Raw genomic sequence first — 10,149 nt, 5'->3', positions numbered from 1 at the left:
TCATGATTATAATCAAGTTTATGATGAGTATAACTCGAGTTGGGGATGCACGACAGAGGGACAGTCCAATGGTTAGCTACCAGGACTTGTCGGGTTGGCTCTATAACCGACAGATGATATCATCAGCCACTAGGGACAGGCATGCATCATATGCATTTATGTGACATTGTTTGGGTGTGCATATTATACTTGGTTTGCCTATGTGATTAATTGCTAACTGTTCTACTTGAAATAACTGTTTGTTTGTGCTTGCCTCTTCCTATCTGTGTTTGCAACTGGGACTCTGTTGGATTGTACTGATTGGTTGTTGGTTGGATTGTTTTGGCCTAGGGCCGTGGTTGGAAAGAGATGAATTGATGGTTGATTTCGGTTTTGTGTTTCTGGTTTGGAATAAAATTATGAAAGGCTATTTTGGTTCCGCATAGATAAACCGTTTTGAAAGGCTTTTGAGTTTTTGAGAATTGAACGGTTCTTCTTTCAGAAAAGATTTCCGACTTTACTTTTATTGTAAATCGTTGTTTTTGAAAGGAGGCATAAGACGGTTATGAATCACTGGTATGATTTATCTTCACGTATCCTATTACAGTAATTTCCAAAAACCCTCTACTGAGAACCCTTTTGAGGATGATGTTCTCACCCCCTTACATTTTTCCCCTTTCAGGATATGGGCGCAGAAGTTACGAAGAGTTCATTTAGTTGTTGTTGAGATGCTTTATATTGTGTTAGTTATGGTTTATTGTACCCTCGCCTTTATCTTGATATGATCTGTAAGAGGGATAGGAATTATATTGGATAATGACTGTAATATTATGTATGTATATATTTATATATATATGTATATATATGGATGTACTCTTTATGAGTTTTGTAAGTTGTATGGTATTTATGGATGTATGATATCGGATGAAAGTATTTTTGGATTGGTATTGCGGTTTAAAGTTTTTTAAACAGGCTCATATTTCAGTATTAAATAGTATAAAAGTCGTCGTAATGTCCGAGCTATCAGAGTCGCGCAGCCGGAAGTGTGAACTTTGGTAGTTATGGTGTTACATTATGGTATCAGAGCAGTTCTTCCTGTAGAGCCTGAGGAATGGACTGACTATGCTTCAGTTGCATACTCTGAGCGTTTGTCATGTATTAAGTCTTGTCGAATGACGAGAATTAGAGCTTTATGCACATGACGATCTATTGATTAACGCCATTAGTCTTGCGTTGCATAATTTCTGATATTAAGTTTGGCCGGCTTAATATTAGTGAATTATGTATATGAAAGCACTAATGGGTTATCATAGATGATATACGAGTTTTGAGCAAAGCGAATCGCGGGTTTTGGGAACGTTAGAAACTTTTTCTCGAGGCTATTCAGTTGTGTGTCTTGAATTCTGTTCGAGTCGACCTGTTCTTTCATATCCTAACTTGAAGTTCTTTTTTGGTACTCCTCTTGAAAAGTAATTTGATGTTCCACTCTATTCCTCTATTCATATGAATTCTTGTTTGATCTTAAATGCATATGCTCGTTTGAAATCCTTGTTGCATCTATCTTCCTCTGTTTGAGTTCTTCCTGATTCCTGTATTCTTTGATATGGCTTTGAACTGGTCCTAATGCATCGTGCATTTTAACTCCTGATTTCGAGTACATTCTTAGAGAAATTGTTGATTTAGTTTTTCTCTTGTTTGGCAGTGATTACAGCCAATTTTGAAGTTTTATAAAAAATTGCTATTGATTAGATATATATTTATCTATATATGAAACTTTGAGATTTCTTATACAGTCTAACAACTATTCATCTCTAATACCTCTCCTGTACTTTTACTGGTTTATGGATCTGCATTCACTTTAAATTATAATTTGACTTTCTAGTAAGTTTACTATAGTTCCAATGCACATCTTCATTTGATTATGTATTTGGATATTTTTCAAAATTTTGAAAAGAAAGGATTTATCACTTTGGTCTCGGTTGGGTTTCGTTTGACAAACTTTACTTAATTCATTTTGATTTGAGTTTGATTTAGCATACTAATGGGTTATGCCATTGTTGTTCTTTTGAAAATGTTGGATTCATAGCTTTCTTCTTATGAACGGAATCGTTCCTTCTTAAGCTTTTTACCTCTATGAACGTCATACTTGATTCTGTTTTTAACTAATCTTTTACATCTTACGAAATTACCATTGATCTTGGTTTGTCCTCTCTTCTGAATCTCATTCGTATGTGAGTCAGTTTGATTTGTTTCAAAATAGTGCATTGCTTATTCTCTTATTATCTCTACAAGAGTTTTAGTCAAAAATTTATCATTGAGAAATTACAAATGATTGAGTTGTCTTTTTCTATGACTTTTGTATTCTTCTGGGTCAATTTAAAACTTGTTTGATGTTTCATGTCTAGTGGATCTTGTTTGAACTACTTTAATTTAAGATCCTTTCTTGCAAGGCTTGACTCCTTTTTAGTGCATCTTAAACTTCTTGAATGTTCTTCTGAGATGGTGATTTGAAGAACACTTTTGGAGTCTTGCTTTGAATCTTTTAAAGAAGTATTGAATTCTTTTGTAAGAAGTTTTTAACGGAATTTATTTTCTGTTGCTTGATTGAGATTGAAACCATTTTTCAATTTTGACGAAGTTAATTCAAAGTTGGCAAGCGCTATTTTAAATGAGGTTTTGAAAAGTTTCCTTGTTTAATGGAAACCTGTTCGTTTGTAACGCACCACTTGTCTCCTTACCAGATTGTAAGCAAAAAAAAAAAAAATTTACCTCGGAATTTCTTTTCTAAAGAGAGTTTAACTTCCTCTTTTGTCCCCGCTATAAATGTTATACACGCTTGTTTGAATATGGGTTTTGGGAATTTTTGAACAAGCATTTGATTTCTCTTCCGAGTTTTATGAATTACTTTTGGTTAAGTTGTGCACCTAATTATCTTTCTAAAATATTTGAGGAAATATTTTAGCTCTTAGCGAAACTTGTGTGCATTTTGTTTTTAAAACTCTACATGATTTACTTCAACATGAAGTTGTATTGAAGTAAAGCCACGATTATGCTTTTGTTACTCTCTTGAAGGATGTTGTTACTTAACCTTTCTTTTAGACTGCGAAGTGGTTTTTCCGCAAGTTTTGGTTCCTTTATGAACAATGTATTCGGAAGTACCTTTAATCGTGCTCTTGAGTTCTGTGAGCTTTGTCTTGGGTCTGAAATATTCTCTTCTGTAAACCTCATATTTCTTCGACCCAATTTGAATTTGGTTCAGATTAATGTGCTGATTCTTCTTATTGGACCTATTGAATTTCTTTTATCCAAGGGTTATCTTTGAAGTTGTCAATTGATTTATTTCTAGCAAACTTCATTGCTTGAGTGTCTTTGTTTATCTGGAAATTGGATACACTCTCTCAAATCTATGAGTATTATTGTTGACATTTATCTCTCATTCCTAAATCTTGTATCCTTCTGAGTAGACTCGAGAATTGTTTTGATATCACGTGTGACTTGTAGATGTAGTAACGTGATACGTTAGTTCTTTAAGACGTGATGTGCATACGGAAGTTGAAGCGGTAGGTGTGCAACGTATGAGTTGTGGGCGTTTTGTTCCTTGCGAATGGGTTTGTGGTTGTCAGGCTTGTGATCAAATTTGGGGTTTGTGAAGTGCTTGATGGAGTTGGAAAGTTGAAACTTTGAGGTTGATATGAGATTAGTGTGTGGAGATTGAGCACGTCGTTTTGACTCCATCCTGTTTGATAGCCTTCGATGCCTTGCCCTTCCATCACATGATTGACCCATGTTATCTTTTGCGCTGAGCCTACCTTGTAACGTTTGCTTTGCAATCACACTCCTACCTTTGCACCCTTATGCATATGACAATCAAAGTATTTGCAAATCGTATATATGTTTATATGATGAGATATTTTTGCTTCTTCCTTAAATGTGTTCAAGGGTGAACTGTTATGGAATTTCTTTCATTTTGTATCAATTTTCGAGGGCAAAAATTTTTATAAGGTGGGTAGGATGTAAGACCCAGAACTTTTGAAAAGTCTTATTATGATCAAGTCTCAAATCATATAGTTATTTATAGCCTTAATTTCGGAAATCATTTTATTAAAGATAATTAAGGCAAGTTTTGATTTATTGAACTTGAGATAATTTATGATTATTATCCAATTTTACAATTATTGGATTATTTTCTATATTCAAGTTATAAAGTTGGTAGTTGTGAAATAATAAGAATCTTATATGATTTGGATTAAATGGTTAATATTTTAATATATTGATATTGCTATTTTGGAAAATGAAGAAATTAAGTATATTATTTCTAATTTTTAGATTTGGGCATTTTATTGAAAATAATTTGTGAAATTGATGAGCAAATAGTATTTTCTATGTACAAATAGTGTTGGATTTAATTTGGGTTTCAATTGCTATATTATTCCCAATTTTATGTGAAATTACCATAATGTCCTTAACCCTAATTTTCAAAATGAAACCCTAACCCAGTAACCCGTACCCGACCCGGTTTCCTCCTCACCTAACCTAGCAGCAGCAAACACACACACGCAGAACCCTCCAATGAAAACAGAGCAGAGAGTGAGAGGCTGAGTTGTGGCTGATGAGAGGAGGCGGGAAGCCCACCGCGTCGTGCCGCCGCGTCGTCATCAGTCTTGCTCGCCCTGCCACCGTGAAGCTCGTCCCTGCCATGGTCTGTCACCGCTGTCACCGTCGCGAGCCTTTTGGCGTCGCCACTATAAAGCCGCCGATCTAGTCTGAGTAAGAGAGAGAGAGCGAGACGAGCTTTGAGGAAGGGAGAAGCCGCACTGTCAGCGTCGTGCAGAGAGGGACTCGCCGCTAGCTTCGTCGTCCTCACTGTTGCGCCACCGTCGGGCCCATAGTCGTGGAGGAAGCACAGCGCCGCCGTGGGTCCATTTCCGTCGAACTCGAAGGAGGAGGAAGGCCGAGACTGGGCGACGCTGGGAGTGAAGGAGACGTGAGCTGGAGGAGCTGCGTCCAGTCGCCGCCGACGCGCCACTGACCGCCGCCGTTCCACCGTGCCGAGGGTCTCTTTCCTGCTAGATCTGCCGCCATGAAACCCCACAGTGCCTCTGGCTGCCGGAAAACGGTGGTGGATGTTGGTGCTGGGTTAGCGCCGCCACTGCTGCTGGCCGTTTCGAGCTGCTCCGCCATCTTTGCCGCCGGAGGATGCAGCTTAGTCGCCGGAAAACCACTGCCGGTAAGGGTCCTTGCATTTGGTCTTCATTCCTTTCTATTCCTGGGTTTTATCGCCATGACGTTGTTGTGCAGTCGCGGTTGTCGGAGTCTTTCATCGCCGCTGCCGCTTGAGGTGGCTGACGGAGTCGCTGCCGGGTTGATATGGAGCTGTGGCTGCTTTGTTTCGCTAGCTCAGTAAGTAAATTATGTTTCGAAAAGTCTCGCGTTAGTATTCGGTTGTGTTTGGTTAATGAATATGAGTTTTGGTAACGTGGGGTCGAGTCCTGATTATTATATATTGTGATTAGAGTCGTTGTGGTTGCTGAGAAAACGGTTTGGAGCTGAGGTTTTAATAGCTGGGATTTTGATTGTTGATTTTGGGTCGAGGCGGAAAGGACTCGGTGACGCGTTTGAGTTATGGAATTGCGTCTTGAGGTAGGGGCGCTTTCCGAAAACTATATTTTGTATATTGGAATTATTACATATGGGTACTGATGTGAGGATGTGTATTTGGTGGTTGTATCAGTCCTATGTATTGTTTGGTTGTTTTGTATGATTATGGGTGTTGGTTTAACTCGACTGTTGTGTGGCCTTGTGAAACGAAATGCTTTTGAAATTGATTCTTTTAAAGCTTTGAGATTGAGTTGAATCAGTTGGAAATTGATTTGAGTTGAATGGATTTTCTTGAGAATGTGTAAAATAGAATACACTCTCGATTTCAGCCTGGCTGGCTTTAAATGATCTGGTTTTTGATAAATGATTGTTGCTGAACCGTTTTCTTTAAAGCTTTAGAAATGAGTTTATTCGGCTGATAATGATTTGATGTTGAAATGGCTTTCTTAAAATATGGAATTAAGATGACTGTTGGATTTTGGCTTGTCTTGGACTGATTTTGAAATTTGGGCTGTTGGAAAGGATTGTGAACGGTTTAGTCGGGACCCGAACCGGGTGGCAAAGTCCAAGTTTTAGGGGAGGTGCTGCCGAAATTTCTATAAAATCCGAGTCTTTATTGAAATGTCGCTCGGAGAATGATTAGTTAAAGACTTCTACTATTTTATTTGAATTATCAAGAAAAGGATGATTCATGCTTTTGAAATGAGTTAGTAAAAGGGGAAATTGTAATTTAGTCTTGCTTCTTAAGAAAGGCATTGTATCTCTTTCAAGAGAAAGTTATTTAGATAAAACTTGTGTTTTAAAGCTGTTTGAACGTGAAAAGGGTTTATGCCTTTGAATTTGACTTGAGGGTTTCAATTAGAGGAGTTTCAATGGTTTTGAAAGAACCTGAATGTCTATTGACAAGTTTCATTTTGAAATGTTTTGAGAAAGGTTTTGAGTACTCTTTGAATTCGGAATTCTTGCAAGACTAAAACAATTTTGAACAGTTGAAATGTTCTAGAATTATCATGGGGGTTGAAATTGGTTTTGCCTAAGTAAAGGAAACAGCCTTGAAAGAAGTAACTGATTACGTGACTCGGTTTGGCTTAGATCCTATTTTATTACTCAAATCGGAAAGCCAATGTTTTAATGATTTTAAACGAATTTGGTGAAATGAGTTATGCTATTCTCCCCTAAAGACTTGGGACTCTGCTGAGAAACTTTTGTTATAAAATTCCATTGTTGGATGGGTGATTTTTGAATATCTCAAAGAGGCTTTTAACTTGCCATGATGATGGAAGTTTTGGAAAGAGGATGCCGAGAGTGGCATTATTTTAAAAGGGGAATTTACCTTGAGTAAAAGTGGCTTATGAGCCTGAGATGATTTGAGAAATGAGATCATTAAAGCCAAGGCTGAAAAGAGTTGAAACCTGATTTCAAAGTGAAATGAATTGAGAAAATGATTTATGGCTTAAATGCCGATTTCATGAATTTGATGATTTTGAATGTGGAAGTGCTGTTTTATTGAGAGCCGGAATGGCTGTGTATGTTTATACATATTGGCTGGTTCTGGATTGAACCATGAGCCGGATGGCTGAGATGGATGTTGATCCATGATTGAGAATGAAAGCAATTATGCTGAGACATTGATAAGTTGTGATGTTACACTTCTACTATCGGAGATGAGGGTTTCCCTGGGTAGTAGCAATGGCTAGCCACCATGTGCTCCAGGTTGAGACTCGAAGCTCTGTTAACCCAATGTCGTAAGTGTGGCCGGGCACTGTGAAAGGCCCGGATGAGCTCGCCCCCATAAATATTCACCATTGATGGTGATGGATAAATATTCACCAGTGAGGGTGATGGATATGGATCATGATTATGATCAAGTTTATGATGAGTATAACTCGAGTTGGGGATGCACGACAGAGGGACAGTCCAATGGTTAGCTACCAGGACTTATCGGGTTGGCTCTATAACCGACAGATGATATCATCAGCCACTAGGGACAGGCATGTATCATATGCATTTATGTTACATTGTTTGGGTGTGCATATTATACTTGGTTTGCCTATGTGATTAATTGCTAACCGTTCTACTTGAAATAACTGTTTGTTTGTGCTTGCCTCTTCCTATCTGTGTTTGCAACTGGGACTCTGTTGGATTGTACTGATTGGTTGTTGGTTGGATTGTTTGGACCTAGGGCCGTGGTTGGAAAGAGATGAACTGATGGTTGATTTCGGTTTTGTGTTTCTGGTTTGGAATAAAATTATGAAAGGCTATTTTGGTTCCGCATAGATAAACCGTTTTGAAAGGCTTTTGAGTTTTTGAGAATTGAACGGTTCTTCTTTCAGAAAAGATTTCTGACTTTACTTTTATTGTAAACCGTTGTTTTTTAAAGGAGGCATAAGACGGTTATGAATCACTGGTACGATTTATCTTCACGTATCCTATTACAGTAATTTCCAAAAACCCTCTACTGAGAACCCTTTCGAGGATGATGTTCTCACCCCCCTACATTTTTCCCCTTTCAGGATATGGGCGCAGAAGTTACGAAGAGTTCATTTAGTTGTTGTTGAGATGCTTTATATTGTGTTAGTTATGGTTTATTGTACCCTCGCCTTTATCTTGATATGATCTGTAAGAGGGATAGGAATTATATTGGATAATGACTGTAATATTATGTATGTATATATTTATATATGTATGTATATATATGGATGTACTCTTTATGAGTTTTGTAAGTTGTATGGTATTTATGGATGTATGATATCGGATGAAAGTATTTTTGGATTGGTATTGCGGTTTAAAGTTTTTAAACAGGCTCATATTTCAGTATTAAATAGTATAAAAGTCGTCGTAATGTCCGAGCTATCAGAGTCGCGTAGCCGGAAGTGTGAACTTTGGTAGTTAGGGTGTTACATTTTCTCCCCAAAATCCTAATCTTTCTTTTCCCTTATTATTTCTTTCTTCCCCCTTCTTCCTTCTCTACTCATTCTCATTTTTTTACTTTCTCCTCCCTTATTTTTCACATCCATTATCAAGGTTCCTTTCTTTCTTTCTTTACTTTTTACTTTTTCTTTATTACTCTTATTTATGTTTATGTTTTCTTCTTCTTTTTATTTTCACTTTTATTATCTATATTTTCTTTTGTTTCTTTTTATTCCTTTAATTGGTGTTAGAAATTTAACTAGGTGATTCTTCTCTTTTATATTTTGCTTGTGAGTTATTATGAATTTGTTTGACAATGATATATTATTTTTCATAAGGGTTGCTTGCATGTTCAAATTCACTACTTTCAATAACATACTTAACATGGATGCTAAGTATTTGTGAAAAAGTCCGTATGGCATTGTGCATTATTTTAATGTATTCTATTCTACTACTCTAATGCCTGTTTTTCACAAAACCCTTTTATATTTTATTAATTAAATATGATTGTCAATACAAACAGATTATTAGTTTGAAAGGCTTGGTAATCTAACTTGGACATTGAATACTTGATCTATGCTACTCATGGCTTTGCCGGCATGCTAATAAACATCTTGCATTTAATTGCTATCACATGCACTTGCTTTATTACCTTTAATGAACTTTTCACATGTAGTCTAGACCATGTGTTAACGACATCCTTCTTTATCGTGCATTGATTATCATCCTTAATGTTCGCTCCCTTGCTCTAACCCTTAAGCTTTTAAAGTTAATTTCTTTTTCCTTTTTCAGGATGGCCACCAAGAAAGGAAAAGAGAAAGCTACTCCCAAACCACCAGCAAGGAGAGGAACAAAAAGAACATTAATGGCAGAACCATCTTCAACAGCGGTGAAACCCTCAACAAAAAGAATCAAGAGGATTATCAAGGTCGATGAAAAAGAGAAAGCCTTTCCAACAAAGGACACTGCGCAGTTCACTAACTGCTACTGTGAGCAGATGTTCCCCATCCTGGCTATAAGGAATTATAACAATGAGTTCCTTCTTATCCTCCCGACCAACATTGCTGAAATTGTTGAGCCCTGCATTGAGCGAAGACAATGGGGATTCCTACGGAGACAGCCACGGCAGGTTAATCTATCATGGGTAGTCGAATTCTACTCCAATTTTTACATGCCAACCATGCAGTCTGTTTATATCCGTCAGAAGTAAGTCCCCATAACAGAAGAAGCCATTCAACTAGCTTTAGAGCTTCCCCCTGCTCCAGAAGGATTGGACGCATTCCAAGAAGCCTCATTCAAGCGCCAGACATACCAATTTGACTGGGACGCCGTTCTTAGAGTTATCGCACAACCTGGCAGCAGATGGATCTACGGATACCATCGTTCCCGACCTAAGGGCATATTGGCTTCAGCACTCACCTTAGAGGCTCGAGTATGGGCACAGATCATGTCCCATTACGTATTTTCGAGCACTCATGAGTCCTCCTTCACTGCAGACATGGCTGTTTTACTCTGGTGTATCCTTACAGACCAGCACCTCAATTTACCAAGACACATTCGGCATGCTATAGGACACGTACAAATTGCGGGCAACTTACCTTTCTCCGCCTTGGTTTCAGATCTTGTCTCAGCAGCCGGAGTCTCCTACAGAGCTGGGGATAC

The sequence above is a fragment of the Arachis ipaensis genome, chromosome B6 (genome assembly GCF_059453495.1).
Source record: "Arachis ipaensis isolate K30076 ecotype BB chromosome B6, ASM5945349v1, whole genome shotgun sequence".
Lineage (NCBI taxonomy): Eukaryota > Viridiplantae > Streptophyta > Magnoliopsida > Fabales > Fabaceae > Arachis > Arachis ipaensis.
Note: the sequence above shows the minus strand (reverse complement) of the source record.